General features: G+C 41.2%; 1 long non-coding RNA gene across 1 annotated transcript; it reads left to right on the top strand.

The window, feature by feature from the left end:
* The first annotated feature begins 492 nt into the window (after positions 1–492).
* Positions 493–14,199, top strand: LOC103609735. The gene is made up of 3 exons (XR_552158.1): positions 493–804; positions 1,978–2,148; positions 13,818–14,199. It is a non-coding gene; the product is annotated as an uncharacterized LOC103609735 (long non-coding RNA).
* Positions 14,200–20,284: the final 6,085 nt, after the last annotated feature.

Genomic DNA, 20,284 nt, shown 5'->3' on the forward strand with positions numbered 1-20,284 from the left:
TAAATGAAAGGGTCTAAACAGTCTGGATCCATAACTGGTCTCTTAACCACTTTGCTATACCTCTCTCATGCTGAATTACTGCAATGGTAAGTGCCATGTGAGAGAGATTCAGATGTACATGCTAGACTAACATAGCACCAGATCAGCCGAAAGAAATAGTCAAATATAGGCAAGGTTATTAACTTGCCAGACAAGAGAACAAAAACTAGTGAAGAAATTCCTAGAGTAGTTCACTAATCAGAAAAGAGTTAGGAAATTTTAAGTGGTAGAAAGTGCAGGGGAGTGGAGTGTATGGAGAGGAATACAAAGGTAAGAGTTATGTTGGGTATGCTAATTAAGGGTGGAAAACTAGTACTCTGACAAGGACAGAATGCGAAAGAAAACTCTTTCTATTTACAACAGCACAGTCTACAGTAGGTGTTCAATAAATACATATCATGTGAATTAATGGTATGGTATTTTCTTTCCTCATTCCTTACACATAGGATAAAAGCAATCCTACAAGTTGGAGATCTTCCACTGAAAATCAAGAAGATGAGAAGGGAAGAAGGAAAGTCTACGGATGTTTTATTCCATATTCAGGCATAAATTAATGACATACTTTGTCATAATATTTGAGCTCATATCCCCCTACTGCCTCAGTGGCAATTCTTCATATACTCCAGATGATCACAGAAGATTAATCTATACGGTAGAGGGGATTTGTTAAATCAGTCCACGATTTTCTCTTTTTCCATGAGATGCACCAGAGAAATGCTAGATTAATTTGCAGGTGGAGCAAAGGCCTGGAACTTCACTGCTCATGTTAGTTATTTTTGTATATATTCTGCCCAGTTCAAGTTAAGCAATTGAATTTTCCTTTTTTAACATTATACATTTTTTGCTCTTATTCTCACTGCAGTGCAGTATTACTGAATAAATATTTTAATGTAGAATATGTCGTTGTGTACATGTCAGAGAGTAAGGAAATTGCTTGTGGTGAAGGAATTAAGATGCATTATCTGTATACAGTAGGCAGTAGGAATGAGAAAAGTTAGTTTTGCCATATTCATTGTCGATAACTTCAGGCACTCTGAAAATCTCTAGAGAGCTAAAGTAAATCGTAATAATCACATATATACATTTATTCTTGCCTGTCATGATAAAAAGCAAAAGATAAAATTTTAATTAAATTCGTTATCTGTCTTACTTTGAAACTTTAAATTTTAAAAGAAAATGAGTAATTCATCATCAGAAACTACAGATAATTTAGTCAATACTAATTTGGGCCTGAAATGTATCATCATAAGGAATTCAATCAGCTCTGTGAATTAATAACTTCTGGTGATGTATATTAGAAATGCCCTGAGTACATAATCAAGCTTCAGTTTTAGTTTTGCTCAAGCACATGGTATTTAACTCGTCTTGGTATATGTGTGTGCCCATGTTCATAAGCATTTTGTAACATCTGACATTGCTGAGGCCACACTTCTTCAGAGTCCTCTTATTTAGTACAAGTGAAAAAGAATCAGCCTCCAGCCAAATTATGATTTTTTTCTATACACTTCTGCTCCTTGAGATAGGCTGGAGATGGGCTGCTAGGAGTCATTACATTTAGATTATGCAGTTTGTTTGTTTTTTTAAGTATCAGAAAAAAAAAACAACCTGTCATCTCAAGTGTAGACAGTAAACTCCTGTCCTGTCCTAGTTTTTTAGAAGCATTTAAAAATCCCTAAGCATCCAGCAAACAGCTACACAAACATTGTGTTCCATATTTTTAAACCTTTGCTATGTAATGGTGGTTTTTTAAGTATATGGGGCTCAGAGTTTTACAAGTTTTTGTTTGTAAGTAAGCAAAATCCAGTGTGTCGCATAAAGTATTTTTTTCTTCTATTTTTAAAATTTATTTTATTTTAAAATTTTTTTATTATTTATTATTTGTATATTCATTATTACAAATTGCATTTTTTTCTTTATATTCTTTACACATATTTATAGAAGAAAAAGTTGCCATGGAATTTCATTGTTTTCTGGAACGTTCAGTGAAATTTTCTGTGCTTTGGATGACATGTGAGAAGCAATCAAGAGTGTCACACTCTAAAGAGAAGGGTAAAAATCTCACCTCAGAGAAAAGACCTTCACTCTAATCTCGGCGTGGCCACCAGCCAGGTGGGTACTTGGAGCACTTCTAGTTCATCTCTGGGCCTTGGTGTTCTCATCTCTTAAATGAGATAACCCCTATTTTCTTTAAGACTCTTCAATTTTATGTTTTATGAAAACATTTTATCTCTATACTTTAAAGAGTGTTGATAGGTGGACATATTGAACCCAACTGTTTCAAAGAGGAAATTGAGATTAAATCAAGCATGTTTGCACATGTTGACTTTGTCATTCCCCAGGATGCATTCACTTTTGCTGACGGACACAGAGCAAAATCTAACAAATCAGATGGCAGACTCATTATATTCCCAAAGTCGGTTCACATGCTCCCCCTCAGGATATCTGGTCACTGTTGCAATGTATAAATTCTGGTTTAGATTGGATGTCTTCTTAGTTCTCAGGATTAAGTGTGCTTTGTCACAGATTTTGACAGAGCCTCCTTCTTACTTTTTACATAGCAGAGATCAACACTGTTCTGATCCTAATTAGAAACATTTGAGTGACTGACTGACCCTAATTTGAGTGACTGACTGTCCTCTGAATGACAGTGCCCCAAAGGCACAGCTCCTCTGCTCGTTGAGCTAAGGTCTCTGCACTGCTGCTTGTGTGTGCTGTCCTTTACATGTCAAGATTTTACTCATTGTAATGATTATTTATTACTCATTGTAACTTGGGATTAGTTCTTGACTGGGATTGTGATGTGCAAAAGGGAGTCCTATGAGTCAAAGAAGCAGAAAGAGAAAATATTATCTTTTTGATAAGTAACCAGAATGCTGCTGGAGAATTGCATATGTTCAACTATTAGATTCTATTTTCAAACTTCCATGATTTTGAATTTTTATTCTTGAATTTTATCATGCAGGCTGCCCACTAAAAGTATATTCACCCAGTAAAAGAACCAGACACGAGTATGTCTTAAATGGACAGGAAATTCTAAATGAGATCATAAAAATATTTATCATGTCCTGATTTTCTTTTTCCTGTCTGTGGGTTGTGGTACTTGGACATTAAAAGCTATATTGATAGGTTATAGGTTTTCCAGGGGGGCTTATATTTAAGAATACAAATAATATAACTAAAAAACAGCAAATTTAAGATAAATGCTCTCTAGACCTTCCTTCTTTCTCTCAACCCTTCTGCTCTAATTTCTTTCTTAAGAGAGAATTTTATTTAGTTTGAACATTTTTATATGTTAAAATTGCAAAGTGGGTGTCAGATAGAATAGAGAAAGGGCTCTGGAGTTTGAGACTCAAGTTCACATACTGGTTTCTCCAATTAGTAAGTGGGTTCTGGAACAAATTACTTTTCAACCTTCAGTTTTTCACCTGTAAAGTTGTAGTTACTTTCTAAATTTGTTATGAAGGTTAATTTAATACACATAAAGTAACACAGAGCATGATACAGAAACATATTTAGAAAATTGTGGCTAGTATTAGCTAAAATGAGTTTCAAAAACAGTAGTAGAGGTAGAACTCTGTGGAGATTATGGGTGAATGTTAGTGGAGCCTCCTTTGATTTGGTATTTCCAAGGAGGAAAAGGAATTGTGACATTCTGGTCAATTGTATTTTATGGTATTGTTTCTATCTCGTCTCCCCCCCGCCCTTGTTTCAATGTGTCACAATAGTTTGAACTGCTGTGTGTGTGCCCTAAAACCCACAGTCCAGACATTTTTTTTGTGAATTTCTGGACTCTAGATGACATTAAGCCACTAGTTGTTATTGTGAGCTGCCATCTAACTTTCCTTGCCAGCCTTCAACACATTCCAAAGTTTGGCATGCCATGAACTGGCTCTGTTTAGCCCAGCGGTACCTTGTTCTGTCCTTGCCAAGGGCTGAGTGGGCTACGAACAGTCAGGCAGCAGAGCTGAGTCTGGGAAGAGCAAAGATGAAAGGGACAGAGCTGGGGACAGAATCTAGGCTGGGTCATTGTGGGTCAATGGCAAGAGTCCATCATAAAGAAGCCAAGTAATAGTTGGCTTGAGAGGGCAGGTGGATGTGAAGGGCCCCTGAGAGAGAACTGAGATTATGTGATCCTGGGCAGCCTGGAAGCACTGATGGTAGAACACGAACCAATGTCGGAGAGACTGAAGCTCAGACCAGGATTCCTGCAGCTCTGGGCATCAGTCTAGAAAGTCTGCTTAAGTAACATATGGGCCCATATGTGCTTTTTATTTGGCAGAATTTTCTATTCACTCCTTCCAATTTATGAGCCTGGAACCTGGGTGGTCTTCTATGCCTTAGTGTGATTTACAAGCTTAAATAGGAATCAATTTTGCTAAAATGCACATTCTAGTTTAGTAGATCTGAGGTGTGGGTGAAGGTTTTGCATTTCTATCAAGCTTCGAGGTACTGCAGATGCTGCTGGTTTGGAGATAATGTTTTCTGAGTGGAAGAACCTTCAAAGACTGTTATCTTTTGTTCTTGCTAGATCCATGGGTCTTCTGTGTCTGTCTCATGTTGGTGCTGCTTCCTCATGGTAAAAAGAAGGAGAATACTAACTAGTTGCAATGCTAGTCTGCAACTGGACTGGTTGCCTTCAAAATTTTTGCCTGAAAACTCTTATTTTTATTCTTCGTGTGTCAAAGCAAGTCCTCAATGAATTTAATATTTGTAACAAAACCATACTGATGGACTGGAGAATTCAATTGTCTTCTGACCCATTTGGTCTTTCTGGGCAGAAACATTGCCCCATGCATGCCCATCCACTGCTGTGACAACAGTTATCCTATGCCAGGTCAAGGGCCCTCATGGGAAGCCAGGCATGCCTTTGACCTTTAAATACATGCTTCATTATTTTTTCTGGTAAAATATAGAATTTGCCAATTTAAGCCCTTTCCCTCAAAAGGAATCTTTTTCCTCAAACTTTTCTTTTTAATTCTATTATCACTTTTGAATGATGTCAAATCAGAATAAATCTCTGTTACTGAGCACAAGGGCCTGGTTTCAAAACTCTGAATATAATTGTCCTACGATTATGGTAGCCTTCAAAGCAGCCTGATGTTTCCCATGAGGGGATAAGAGAGAAGGCAGAGACAAGTCACCGTCTGGATCATATTTCTTGTTTTCCCTCTGCTTGCCATTATTTAGCATTTGGCTGATCCTTAGAAGCCCTTGCTGTCCACACTCTTTCTTGCAAATTCCAGGTGTTTGGAAGGTTTCCAAGTGAGTTGGCATTGTGAATTATATCTGGTTTACCAGAATGAAGTCCTAGATTCAGAAGTTATGAGATAACTGTCGTGAAGTGAGCAAGTTTAATGGCTTTACAACTGAAAGGCTATTATCATCAGTGTAACATAGATGTGCTATTCTGTTTCTTTTGACATGGATAGGAAATAATAATTCATTAAGCACTTCAGAGCAAAACACTGTTTGCAAACCTAAACAAAAGCCACAGGTATGTAGCCTCATCAAACCTCCAATGCTTGCTTCCTGGACCTCACATGCACAGGCCAGGAAACATCTTTAACCAGAGGTCCATTTAGAACCCAAGAATAGCCACCTAAACCACCAGCACCTCCTGCCATTTCTCCAGGCCCACTGTATCATCCCCTTTTGCTATGGGCTTAGTTGGCATTAGTTAGATTGAGTCATGACCAACTAAGCCCGTAGCAAAAGGGAATGATACAGACTCAATCTTTCCTTGATCTTCTCACTTTTAAGATATTACATAATGTCTGTGGGGTCTTCTGTTTCTATGAAAGATCTCTTCCACCTTTCACCTCTTCAAAGAATGTTTTGTCTTTTTGTCTTAATGGAAATTTGGTTTTCTTGCAAGATGCTGCTTCCCTGCTGCCTACTCTAATGTAGACAGGCTACACACCAGAGCCTGGAGGCAGGGTCACCATTTTCCTAGTGCCAAAAGAGGCCCCTTAAGTTTTTATGACCTCATTTAAGGTTACAGATGCATGGCTATACCACACCTCCTCTCCTGCTTATCACGCTTATTGTCCAAACTCCTGGTCCCTCCAGACTTTTTTGCTAGGAACATAGTCTTCCCCAGGTCCCTAAACCATGAATGTTATTCTTCTGGACAACTTCAGTTTCCATGGAAATAACTCATCTAACATCTTGATGCGCAGTTCCTTTGTCTTCCTGGCTCTCGTGACTACCAACACCACTCCATTTCAGCTACCCATTCATCCCATATCGTGGACCCAGAACTTCTCATCATTTAGAGCTGTATACTTCTCTCACCTTCTAATATATTCCATGTTTCCCCTTTCATGACCTCCCAATCCAGCCTAGAGGACCTTCAATAATGTTATTAGTACTACATTCTTAGCTTGACCCTTTACTCACTGCACTGGCAGGCAAAATACCAACACCATGTGTCCTTCATCTCTAGGCTGCTGAGCACTGCTGGAGAAAGCCACACAGCTAGCCAGACTGAGACCCCCACAAATCTGTAGTCTCCAGGCCCAGCTGGACCCAGTCAGCTGCCCCCACATGGGCTTGCTTGTCCTTTACCCAGTGCTCATGAATGCCAGCTCAAAACTCCATCTTCTCAAAAGTCTACCTTACTTCCTCACCATTTCCTCTCAGCACGTGACTTTGTCTCTTTTTACTTAACTTCATAATGAATATTCAGGATATAACAAAGGTACAAAGAAAAATATAGGAGACATTTTCTTCTTATTACCCAGTGTAAGAAATAAAACTTCCCCGGTACAGTTGAAGACCACGTGTTCCCTCCCTCATCACATCCACCCTGCCCTCTTCCCTTCCAGATGTCACAACTATTCTTTGCTTTTTTTTTTTTTAGGTACAAAATTTAATAATAAAAAAAATCACCTCAGACATGATAGTGAACATAACTGTCATCCACAGAAGTTACCTTGTATCCCTCGGTGTTCCTTCCCTCCCACCTATTCTCCTGTCCCTGTCACTGTCCAAAGGCAATCATTGATCTGCTTTCTGTTGCAAGAGATTAGTTTGCATTTCCTACCATTGTAATCATGTAGTATGTACTCTTTACCTGGCTTCATTCATCCAGCATAATAATTTTGAGATTTATCCATATACATCACAACTATTCTGATTCCAGTGTTTATCATGCATTTCTCTGTAATCGTGCGTTGTGTGTGCGTACCCTCAAGCAATACAGAACTACAGCATGTTGTTTTACATGATTTAAATTTCCTCTAAGTGCCATGATCTCTCTCTCTGTCTTCCTGCCCCTCTTCATTTTCTCCTCTTTTCTCAATACTTGCCACATAAAATGAAAATTCATTCATTTTCTCTGCTATATAAAATAAGGAAATCACAACATGTTATCTACTTTCTAATTGATGGACATTCAGCCTGTTTTCAACATTTTGTTCTTAGAACTTGATTTGTTATAAACATTCTTCTGATTGTCTTTTGATAATGCATTTGCAAGAGTTTCTCTAGAATATGTGGTTAGAAGTAGAATTACATTTTAACTTTACTAGATATCATCAAATTATCATCCATTGTGTTGGAGTACCAGCAATGTATAAAAATTTATATTGTTCTAAATCCTCATCAATATTTGAGGTTTTGAGACTGAAGTTGTTACTTATTGATGGTTATAGAATTACATTTAATCTGGTTTTAATTTTCATTTCCTTGATTCATCAATATTTGAGGTTTTGAGACTAATCAAGGAAATGAAGATTAAAACCAGATTAAATGTAATTCTATAACCATCAATAAGTAACAACTTCAGTCTCAAAACCTCAAATATTGATTAATCAAGGAAATGAAGATTAAAACCAGATTAAATGTAATTCTATAACCATCAATAAGTAACAACTTCAGTCTCAAAACCTCAAATATTGATTTTTAATTTTCATTTCCTTGATTACTAGTGAAGTTGAAGATCTCTTAATATGTTTCTTGGCAATTTGTGTTTAATATTTTTGAATTACCTGTTTATGTATTTTGATAGTTTTCTTTCTCCACCCCGCTATTGATTGGGTTGTTTTGTCTTTTCTTATTGATTTGCTAACATTCTTAACATATTCTGGAAACTAAACCTTAATCAGTTATGTTTATTACACATATTTTCTTTATTCTGCTTGTTTTAGATTTAATTTGTACTTTTTCTAGTAATAAGGTGAAAGCTTAGATAATTGATTTGAGAACCTCTTTTCTAATATATGCATTTAATACTATAAATTTTCCTCCTAACATATCGTGATATATAGTGTAGTAATTTCATTTTAATTCATATATATATATATAAATTTCCACTGTGACTCTTTTTGATACATAGGTTATCTGTAAATATATTGTTTAATTTCCAGATATTTTAGGATTTTCTAAATACCTTTTTTTTTAGTGATTTACAGTTTAATTTCACTGTGGTCAGAAAGTGCACTTGTTATAATTTCATTTCTTTTAAATATATTAAGGATATAATCTATCTTAGTGAATATTTCATGTGTACTTTGAAAAAAAATGTGTGTTCTGTTGTTGTTGGGTAGAGTGTTTTATAAATGTCAACTAGGTCAAGTTGTTTGTAATGTTGTTTAAGACTTATTTTTTCTCTGATTTTCTTTCCATTCATTATATCAATTACTGAGAGAGGAATGCTGTTGTCTCCAAGTATAATTGTGGATTTTTCTTTCTCTCCTATTTTCCCTTTCAGTTCTGTAAGATTTTGCTTCATGTATTATGAAACTCTGTTGTTAGATGCGTTTATATTTAGAATTGCTACATCTTTTTGTTGAATTAACCATTTTACAATTCCTGCTAAAATTCCTTGAGGTGAAATCTATTTTGTCTGATATTAATATAGACACTCCAGCTTTCTTTTGACTGGTATTTCCATTGTATATAGTTTTCTTCCCTCTGTTTCTAACCTACCTATGCCATTATATTTAACTATACGTATAAAGCCCATAGTCAAGTCAGGTCTTGCTTTTTTAGCCAAGCTGATAATCTCTGTCTTGTAATGGCATGTGTACGGGGTGGGGAGGGGTAAACTGTTTGCATTTTGTATTCCATTTTTTCCATCTGTTTTTATTTTTTGCTTATAGATGAATTGTGTGTTTTTGTTACTCCATTTTATCTTCACTATTGGCTTATTATTTATAATTATTTTTTTAAATATTGATAATCACCCTAGGGATTACCATACACATTTTAGTTATTCACAGTCTATCTTCAAATACTTTAGTGGCATAATTATATACTATACTTTTAGTGCAAGAATCATACAATATACTCCCCATTCCTTCCTCCCATCCTTTTCACTACTAATGTTACATATTATCTTTTTTATATATGCTGTAAACACAAAATATATTGCTACTATTTTTGCTCTAGACCAGAGGCTGGCAAACTCTGGCCCATAGACCAAATCCAGACGCCAATCAATTATTTTGGTAAATAAAGTTTATTGAAACACAGCCCTGCCTATTTGCTTATGCATTATCAGTGGTTGCTGTCACACTACGACAGCAGGGGTGAGTGGTTGTGACAGTCTGTATGGCTCACAAAGCACAAAATATTTACTATCTGGCCCTTAACAGAAAAAAATACGCCAACCTCTGCTTACAAAATTATCTTTTATAGTCATTAAAACAAGAAGAGAGGAAATTAGCATTTGCTTTTCTTTATACCATTTACAGCATTGTTCATTTCTTATATAAATTCAAGTATCCCTCTGCTATGTCATGCTTGAAGAACTTCTCTTAACATTTTTTTGCAATGCAGGTCTGCTGATAATGAATTTGTCCGTTTTGTTTGTCTGGATAAAAGCCTTTATTTCTCCTTAACTTTTACAAATTATTTTTACTTTGTATAGAATTCTGGGTTGACACGTTTTCTTCTTTCAGAACTTTAAAGTTGCCACTCCATTGACTTCTCAAGTACATAGTGTCTAACAAAAAGTGCACTCTATTTCTTACTTTATTACTCAATATATAATTTGCCTTATTGCTCTAGTTGCCTTCCAGCTTTTCTCCTTGTCTTTGGTTTTCAGTAGTTTGAATATGATGTATGTAGGAGTTTTTGTTTATGGCTTTTTTGTGTGTGATTTGCTTGTTTGTTTATTGAGTGTGTGTGTGTCATTGCTCTGCTTGGTATTTTCCAATCTTCTTGTACCTGTGTTTTGATATCCTTCAATATTTTTGGAAAATCTTCAGTCATTATCTCTTCAATATTTATTCTTCCCTACTATTTCTTCTGAGATTTAAATAACATATATATTAGACTGTTTGTATTGTCACACAGCTTTTGGATGCTCTCTTATGATTTTTCTTTTTTTTTACTCTTTGTGTTTTAGTTCGGGTAATCTCTATTGGCCTATCTTCAAGTTCACTGATCATTTCCTTGACTGTTTTAGATCCACTGATAAGCCTGTCAGATGCATTCTTCATCTCTGTTAGTCTGCTCTACCTTCCTAGAATTTCCATTTCATCTCTTCTTACAGCTGCTGTCTCTGCCAAAATTCTCCATCTGGCCATGCAGGTTGTTCAGCTTTTACTCTAGAGTTTTTAGCATATTCTCTTTCTGGTTCTCTTTCTGATAGTTCCATTATCTGCATAGTATCTGAGTCTGGTTATATTGATTGCTTTTACACTTTTACTCTTGACAGCGTTTTTCTTCCTCCTCCTTTTCTCTCCCCTCTCCTTGTTTTCTTCATCTTTTTCCTTCCTCCTTCTTCTTTCTTCTCCTCCTCCTCCCCCTCTAGCACTAATGTGTACATAGGGTGGCGTTTGGGTGGCTGGAGACTTTGCTCTCCACTCTCAAATGTAGGCCTTTCTTAAGAGTTTCTACCTCAGAGAGGTTCACTATTTATGCCTTTATGCTTCCTCCAGTATTAGGTAGCCTCTGTCATTTGTTTCATGGTTTTGCTGGTCAGGTGGTAGGGGGAGAGACATTCTCTGTTATCTTCTTTTATTCTTGATCTTAAGCAAGACATGTGTTCCTGGGTCTTGAGATGAGACTTTCTCAGTGATCCTGTTCCTCTCATAGCAATAGAGGATCAGAGGATCTCTAATGGTCTGGTTGCAGGAAGATTTCTTGCTCCTCCCTTATTTCTATTCCCTGGTTGCAGAGTCTTCACCTGTGCCCTGATGGCAACAGGGTCTGCCATTTTTGTTCTGTAGGCTGGAGGACCCAAGTGATGCCTTGTACTTTTCCTGCAAGGATTGCTGCATGCATCACAGAGGAACACTTTCTCCAGACACCCACTCCGCACCCAGCCTTTCTCATGAGCATCTTGCTGAGATCCATGAACAAGAGTCTGTTTGTGAGTGCAGACTGGTATGTACTACACTCATCCTAGCCTACAACTGACCTTCAGTAATCCATTAAATATTTTGGCCAAATTATTATTACCAGCTTGTTTGGGGCCTGACATTTCTTCCTCCCATGCTCTACTCCATGGAAGCATCTATCTTTCCTTAGATTTCAGGCTCGTTGGTTGCCCTGAGACCTCATCTCTCTTATTAGTTAAGGAAAAGTTATGATTTTATACATTACTGAGCTTTTTCTTGAGGATAGGTTGGGAGTAACTCCTTATATCTTTGTACATCCTAAATGGAAGCTATAACCTTCTGTGTTACAAATATATTTTCTCAGTATGTGGTTTGTTTTCTCAATTTTTAGGGTATCTTTTGCTCACAGAACCTTTTTATTTTAATATAGTCAGATTTATTAATCTTCTCTTTTATGGTCTGTGCTTTTGAAGTTGAGCTGAGAAATCTTTTCCTACACTGAGTTCATAAGTACACCTTTTTCTTTTTTTTTTCTTTTTTCATGACCCATAATGGGATCGCAACCCTCAGTGTTGCGTCTGTACCGCGACTGGCAACGGGATCGCAACCCTCGGTGTCGTGCCTGCACCGGGCTCAACCAGTGAGCGGACCGGTCTCTATATGGGATCTGAACCCTCGGCGGGAGCGCCGCCGCGCTCCCAAGTGCCGCACTACCGAGTGCGCCACTTGGCCGGCCCAGTACACCTTTTTCTTGAAAGAAAAAAAATGAACCCATTGGGGAGAATATCCTCAAGTTTCTGTCCCGTACGTGTCAGATCATGCCTTATTTTCTTTCTGTTCAATTTCCTTCCTTTCATTACAGAAGATTGTGTCATTTAGAATCTTCCTTGCCCCATCAATCATCTCTCTTTTTCCTTAATCTTCAATTTCTCTCTCTGTCTTTTTTTCCCCCTATGTCACTTCAGCATTTAAATATGCTCACGTGTGCCCATTATTCACAAACAAAGACATCTTGCAACCCAATGGTCTTGCAACTTGAGAAACACCAGTTAAGTGGGGTTACACACATGCTGTGTGAGTGATGACACCGTTCCCTTGGTGGCTCTATCTGCTGCTCCTCCCGGGACGTTCCCAACTAACTTGTCTTCTCATCCCCTTAAATATTTTTGTGCCTTAAGGTCAATTCCTCAGCTGTCTTTTCTCACTATATGCATTTTCTTTCAGTGACTTCATGCATTCTTTTGACTTAAGCATTAGCCAATAATTTCCAAATATACTTTTCTTTCTTTACCATCTCTCCTGAGAATCTAGACTTGTGTGTGCTCAGTTGCTTTCTGAATATCTTAAGTCACCTCAGAAACAACATGGTTAAAACTGAACTCATCATCCTGGACTAAACTTCCTCCTCATCTATTCTCCAGATAGTTTAGTGGCCCGTAATTTACTGGGTGTCACTGAGATTCTTGTCTTTCATTATATCAACTCTACATCACATCTCATTTATCACAAAGGCCAGTTAATTCTATTTAATGACTTTCCTTAGAATCCAGGTTGTCTTCTCTAATCATCTGCTTCTATCTTGGTTTAGATTTCATTATTATTTTTTTTTTCCTAGAATGGCAAAATAAATTCCAAGTCGGTTGATTTCTTGATCAAGTTACCATCTTTCAGTACATTTTTTACTTGGACACCCTAGTGAACTTTCTAAAATTTAAATAGATCATATCAGTCTCCTGCTTAAAGTGTATTTACTGTGGCTTCTTTTTCTTTCTGCTCTCAAAATTCAGCTGGTCTCTCTAATTTGGACTTCAGGCTTTTTCACTATCTGATCTCTACTTATCTCTCTTGTTCTTTTCTAGAAGCAATTCCCATTTCATCTAAGGAACAACTGCAAAATACACACAAACACACACACACACGAAATACAACATGGGGACTATAGTTAATAATGGTGTATTGTATTCAGGATTGTTGCTAAATGAGTAGATGGTAGCTGCTCTTGTCCTGGAGTGAGGGGGATGCGTAGCTGTGTGAAGTGACGTATATGTTCACTTGCTTCACTGTAGTAACCATTATCTATATCTGTATCTATATCTTATAATATCGTGTGGTATACTATAAATGTACACAGTGAAATTTATTTTAAATGAAAAAGAATAAAAAAGAGACTCATGAAGTTCTCAAATTGAGTTCAAAGAAGGTATTTCAGGAAATCCATGAGAAAATTAAGGACAGTCAGTGAATAGGACCTGTATTTCCCAGCCCCGATTCTAAAAGATCACTTTTGTTTTTACCTATTTTATATGTTATGTTTGTTATTATATTTTATATGAAAAAAGTTTATTGCTAGGATTAAAAAAAAAAACAACTAGTTATACCAGTACCTTATATTTAGCCAAACTGAACTACTTGCAGTTCTCTGACTTGTCGTATTCTTATTTTCTCATTTCTTTCATTTCTGCTGCTCTGTGGGCCTGGAATTGTCAGCGCCTCTCTTCTTTACCTAATTAATTTCTTGGAACCCCTTTCATGGACTAATTCATGATTTCTCTGAACCCTCGATTGGGTGTTGTTTCCTGCTGCCCTGTGCCTTGAGCCAGAAACACGACACAAGGTGGGATCCTGGACCAGAAAAAGGACAACTGGGGACATTCAGAAGGTCTGTGGATGAGGTCATCATGTTGAATCGATGATCGTTCCCTGGTTTCGACCGCGGCCCCTCAGTTGTGTGAGATGACAACATTCAGGGAGTGGGGGCAGGTGAATCCGGGAACTCTCTGGACTTCTGTAAGCATGAAATCATTTCAAAATGAAATGTTACAGTGTTGCTAACACCAAGGTCAAGGGTTTAGATCCCCACACTGGCCAGCTGCCAAAAAATAAAAATAAAAATAAACTAAAAAAAGGAAAACGTTAAAAACTTTTTTTTTGTTCCCAAGTTTAGAGACCTCCTCTTTTAGGTTTAAATTTTTCATAATGATGAGTCAGTTAAAGAGAAGTGAAAAATAAATACAAACAAAAGGAATAAAGAGTGAACAAAAAACAAAACAAAACTAAAAACATTTAAAACTACGAGTCACTTATAAATAAATAAATATCTCCTCTGCACTCTGGCTTCTCCCCCAGGGCTCTGTGGGTGTGGGGCTGGAACCTTCTCCATGGTGGGGCCGTCCTGGGCACTGCACGTAGCTGAGCAGCTTCCCTGGCCTCCACCCACTCCATGCCAGGAGCACCCCCAGTTGTGACAACCACAAATGTCCCCAGACATTGCTCAGTGTCCTTGGGATGGGGGTTGACAAGATTGTGGCTTTACTGAGAACCACTGCCCTCCAGGAGAAACATGAATCCTCAAGCTGGAGAGAAGGTGTTTCTGTGGGTCTCAGGGGGGGACTGAGAGGATACACGTGGCTCTCTCCCCCACCTTTCCCCCATTCCCTTGTCCTGTCCTGTCCCCAGCTAAGGCGGGCTTCACAGTGGTTTCAGGCTTGCCCCAGCCGCTGGACACATGAGCTACATCCCATTCTGCTGGGACCACACCGGGAAGGCGTCTCCTTGGATGTGAGGGGAGGGCTTGTGTCCCCCCAAGGGCTGTGGCCAGGCTGCCCATTTGTCCAGGGACCCCCAGCATGGGGTGGGCAGGAGCCAGCTTCTCACTGCCCCAGGGAAAATTGGGACCCTGAGCCTGAAGTCCCCTACATCCTGGTGTCTGGTTCTGACCCCAAACTTCCCATGGCCCCCAAGATGGAAAGAGGAAGTGGGGACGCCTGGCCTGGCCATGGGACAACCCCAACAACCTTCCGTTTGGAGGCTATAAGAGGAGCGGGCAGGGGGCACCCTGGAGCCAGACCATGGCGTGTCACCGCGAAGCCTCCAGTCCTGCCCTCGCCTGTGACCTGCTGGCCTTGCTGCTGGGTGGTGAGTGAGGCCTTCTGCCCATCCGCGTGCACTCGGCTGATTCTGGGGGAATGTCGCCCCCACGAGGTCGAGTCCAGCACCCTCCTGTCACAGCCGGGGGGGCAGGATCGGGGGACCAAGGCAGGCCCAGGGCAGGACTCCCTTCTCTGCTTGGGACTAATGCCTCCAGGGAGGGGAGGGTGAGAGAAAAGGGCAGCCCTGGGCAGCTTGACTCAGGTTCCCACCCTTGAAAATGGGCAGAGATAAATGGGAAGGACGTGCTTGCCATGGCAATGAGACCAATAATTGTGGGGCTTGTTTTTCTGAGATGCAGACAATCCTATTTCTGTCCATTGTGTTTACAGGGATCCAATCTTATCAAGTCTGGTTCCCTCATCTTATCAAAGGGAGCTGTGCTGGTTCATTTTGTGTGTCACCTTCACCGGATCAGGGGTGTCCGAATATCTGGTTAAACATTGTTTTGGGTGTGTCTGCAAGGGTGTTTCCAGATGACATTAGTATTTGAATCAGCAGACTCAGTAGAGCAGAGGGCCCTCCCCGGTGTGGGTGGGCACCGTCCAATCCACTGAGGGACTGAATAGAACAAGAGGCAGAGGAAGGCAGACTCACTCTCTTTGCCCGGCTGATGAGCTGGGTCTCCTGTACTCAGACTGACACACCATCCACTCTCCTGGTTCCTAGGCCTTTGGACTTGGGCCAAACCATGCCACCAGCTTTCCTCATCTCCAGCTTGCAGATGGCAGATCGTGGGACTTCTCAGCTTTCATAATTGCATGAGCCAATTCCTCCTAACAAATCTTTTTATCTGTGCATCCTGTCCCTAGCTCTGTTTCCCCGTAGCACCCTGGCTAAGACATGGGCCCTGAGAGGCAGCATGCCTAAGAGCAAGTCGGCATGAGAGGTACTCAGTGGGCCTGATGAAGCCAGAAGGGTGGTAGGACCCAGATCCACCTGTCATTCTGCATGTGAACCACCTTGAATCGTGGCTATTTCTAGGCAGGCTTTCTGAGGGCCAGATCCAGGAGAGCCTTTGGAAATGCTGGAGTCTCACAGATGAACACACAGAGGCCAGGAGCAAATTTAAAGTTCACTCTTTTGTCTGTAGACTGCCCTCCTCCTTATTTGTTATTTATTCCTACCTTTCTGTTTCCTGGGCTGATGCTAATAATAAGACCCCAGCTCCTGTCCTTCCTCAGCTTTCTACACTTGGCTCTGACGTCCCTTAGTTTGTCTCTGTCCTCGCTTACTTCTGGAGCCCTCCAGGACCAAGCTTTTGAAACTCAAAAGCCAGAAAAGACCACCCACCACCCACTTTTTAAAAATGTATATATTTTGATGTAATAGCCCCGAAGCAGCAACTGCTAAATGACCGAGCAGGTCCCTGATGGGCTGGCAGGCAGTAGCGGGAAATAACAGCATCAGTTAAGATCAGACGTGTCACCTACTGCCACATGAGCAGAGAAGAGGGGCCAGGGAGCCAGCAGGCTGATCCAGGACAACAGGAAACATCAGCACAGGGAGGTCCTTAGAGGCCATCTAAGCAGGAGGCAAGTGGGGGGACCCAGCACACACATTAGTCTGTCATGGCACTCTTTCCCACGGGGCTGGAACTTGGCCCCAGACCCTCTGAGCAGCCCTCAAGTGTCTGTAGAACCCACCAGAGTCAACTCTGCAGAGGGGATGACTCACCACCCACTAGCCATGCTGCAAGCATAGGGGCCAAACCCTAGGGACAGGCCCCCAGGGTCCCTCAGTATCCTTTTTCCAACACCGGTGTCCATGCTCCCTTCCACATGCAGCAAAAGGAGAGGCCTGGTGGAGGAAGGAGTAGATGAGAAGTGGGATGAGAGAGGTCCCTGAAGGTTTCCCCAGAGCAGCCCCCATGCAGTTGGCAGGGCTGTGTCCAGCAGAAGCCCCGCTGGGAGGGAGCGTCCAGATGCCTTTCTGGCCCGTTGTCCCAGAGTCATGGTGACCCACAGCAGGCTGAGAAGAGAAGCCACAGAGTGTCCTGTGACTTGAGTGGCCCCTCTTTTGCCAAGACCACCCACCCCCTCCTCACCACACCCCAGCCCACCGCCCTGTCTGGGGCCAGCACCCTGTTGGCTACAGGAGCATCAGTTAAGATCAGACGTGTCACCTACTGCCACATGAGCAGAGAAGAGGGGCCAGGGAGCCAGCAGGCTGATCCAGGACAACAGGAAACATCAGCACAGGGAGGTCCTTAGAGGCCATCTAAGCAGGAGGCAAGTGGGGGGACCCAGCACACACATTAGTCTGTCATGGCACTCTTTCCCACGGGGCTGGAACTTGGCCCCAGACCCTCTGAGCAGCCCTCAAGTGTCTGTAGAACCCACCAGAGTCAACTCTGCAGAGGGGATGACTCACCACCCACTAGCCATGCTGCAAGCATAGGGGCCAAACCCTAGGGACAGGCCCCCAGGGTCCCTCAGTATCCTTTTTCCAACACCGGTGTCCATGCTCCCTTCCACATGCAGCAAAAGGAGAGGCCTGGTGGAGGAAGGAGTAGATGAGAAGTGGGATGAGAGAGGTCCCTGAAGGTTTCCCCAGAGCAGCCCCCATGCAGTTGGCAGGGCTGTGTCCAGCAGAAGCCCCGCTGGGAGGGAGCGTCCAGATGCCTTTCTGGCCCGTTGTCCCAGAGTCATGGTGACCCACAGCAGGCTGAGAAGAGAAGCCACAGAGTGTCCTGTGACTTGAGTGGCCCCTCTTTTGCCAAGACCACCCACCCCCTCCTCACCACACCCCAGCCCACCGCCCTGTCTGGGGCCAGCACCCTGTTGGCTACAGGAACCTTCTGTGTCCAGCACCCTTGGCCACCGTGGTAATGCAGGGCCAGCCTCTCACCACCACAAGTGGGAGGTTGCCAGGGCTCCACCATGCTCTGGTCACCAGCTAATTCTGTAGGTCAATAGTATGTTGTCAGCCTTCTGCTATAGGCTATATATATATATATATATATATATATATATATACACATATATATATGAAGGTACTTCAAAAAGGTCATGAAAAATTTTGTGTTATCTTTTAATTCAATGTTTCATGACCTTTTTGAAGTACCCTCGTGTGTGTTTATACACAGATATATATGTACACATGTAAACATACATATATTTATGTGTATGCAGACACACACACGACATTCCATCTGTTTCAGCAGTAACCCACACATGTATAAAAGACACACACACACACACACACTTGCACACATACCAACCCCACAGGGTATCTTTGTCTATTAAGCATTCAGCACTACAAATAAATATTGGCTATTTTCCTGAAAGCTTTAATTCCCATTAACACATTTGCCTCCAACACTGATGTACAGAGAGGTATTTAGCAGGAATCCTACAAGCCTGTGTATTTGTGGAGTGTAGGACGGAGGATACAAAATCTTCAGTGGCAGCGATTTCCTTTGACACAGAAAGGAAACAAGCATCTCAAACTCCACATTTGCACACTCACAGGATTTGGGGAGGAAACAACATTCCCAGGGGTTGCAAATTCAGAAAACCACTTCCTCGAGGGACCACAAATGATGACGTCAATAGAAGGTTCCTTCAGCCCGTGTTCCCAGGAGCCTGACATTTGCCTCCAACACTGATGTACAGAGAGGTATTTAGCAGGAATCCTACAAGCCTGTGTATTTGTGGAGTGTAGGACGGAGGATACAAAATCTTCAGTGGCAGCGATTTCCTTTGACACAGAAAGGAAACAAGCATCTCAAACTCCACATTTGCACACTCACAGGATTTGGGGAGGAAACAACATTCCCAGGGGTTGCAAATTCAGAAAACCACTTCCTCGAGGGACCACAAATGATGACGTCAATAGAAGGTGGACATCAATTTTAATTAGCTGGTTATTTGATCTCCTGTCGTCAGTGATAGAGGATCTCAAAGGGGACTTAACTGTACTTAAGCCTGAGACTGCTCAGAACCGAAACTCTCTGAAAGGTAAGATCCCACCCTATTAACATAAAACTTTCAGCCTATTCAATGTGCAGTAAAATAAAGACCATGATGAAATGCAGTCAATCGAGCCCCAATGCCAAAGTACAAAGTGACATAAAGAACCAATGAGCAAAAGCTGGCTGCCTGCACACCTGTGCAAGATCACTGAGAGAAAAACAGATTCTCCTAAAGCCGACTCAAACAGAGGGGCTTGGAGCACGCCAGGGGTGGGGAGGAGAAGAGGGTTCTGGAAGCAGGTACTTCCTGGCCATCTTGCTCACTGTCTGATATTGTGTGTTCTCCCAGTCACCAATAAACCATTAAATACACATTCAGTGAAGTTTATTAGTTTAGTTGGTTATTACTAAGACTCATGATCACCTCGTTCCACATTTTGGTTCCATAGTTTTTTGGTTATTCCCCATGCTAAGAAAAAATAAAGTTATTCAAAGATTGCAGATGTGCCTGTAGTTAACCACTGGAAATAAATTACCAAAATGCATGAGCCGTTGGGGAGCTGATTTTCCTTCTCTGAGAGCACCTACCCCATCACAGCTTGCTGTTAATAGGCGAACGCCTAGTTCAGAAACCCCATCCCATCTGGCAGACAGGCAGGCTGCAAGTTAAGCACCATAGTTTTGAAGAAGTATGAGAAGCAGGCTGTCAACTCCAAAGCAGTGAAGGCAACTAGCAGATTTTAGTTCACAAATTACCCCTAATTGTCACTATTAGTGACAAGCTTGTTTAATGTGCCCTTTATCCGGAGAAGAATGCAAGGGAAAGAGAAGACTTTGCAAAAAGCAGAAAATCAAACAAGGAGGTCTAAATGTTTTGCATTCCCCTGTGTTGCTATCTCCTGAGCGGACAAAGCCCCGGAAATTGTTTCTGAACAATCGTGGAAAAGTGTGACTGCAAGCGAGGACCCTAGAGTGCCAATGGTCACCACGCGTGGGGACACCGCATTCTTGCCACTCGCCTAGGAGAAACTTAAGTCTCAGCTGGAACTCAAAAAGTGCCTTGTGGGGCCGGCCTGGTGGCGCACTGCTACAGTGCGCCGCTTGGGAGTGC

Source organism: Galeopterus variegatus, unplaced genomic scaffold, assembly GCF_000696425.1.
Source record: "Galeopterus variegatus unplaced genomic scaffold, G_variegatus-3.0.2 Scaffold10020, whole genome shotgun sequence".
Classification (NCBI taxonomy): Eukaryota; Metazoa; Chordata; class Mammalia; order Dermoptera; family Cynocephalidae; genus Galeopterus; species Galeopterus variegatus.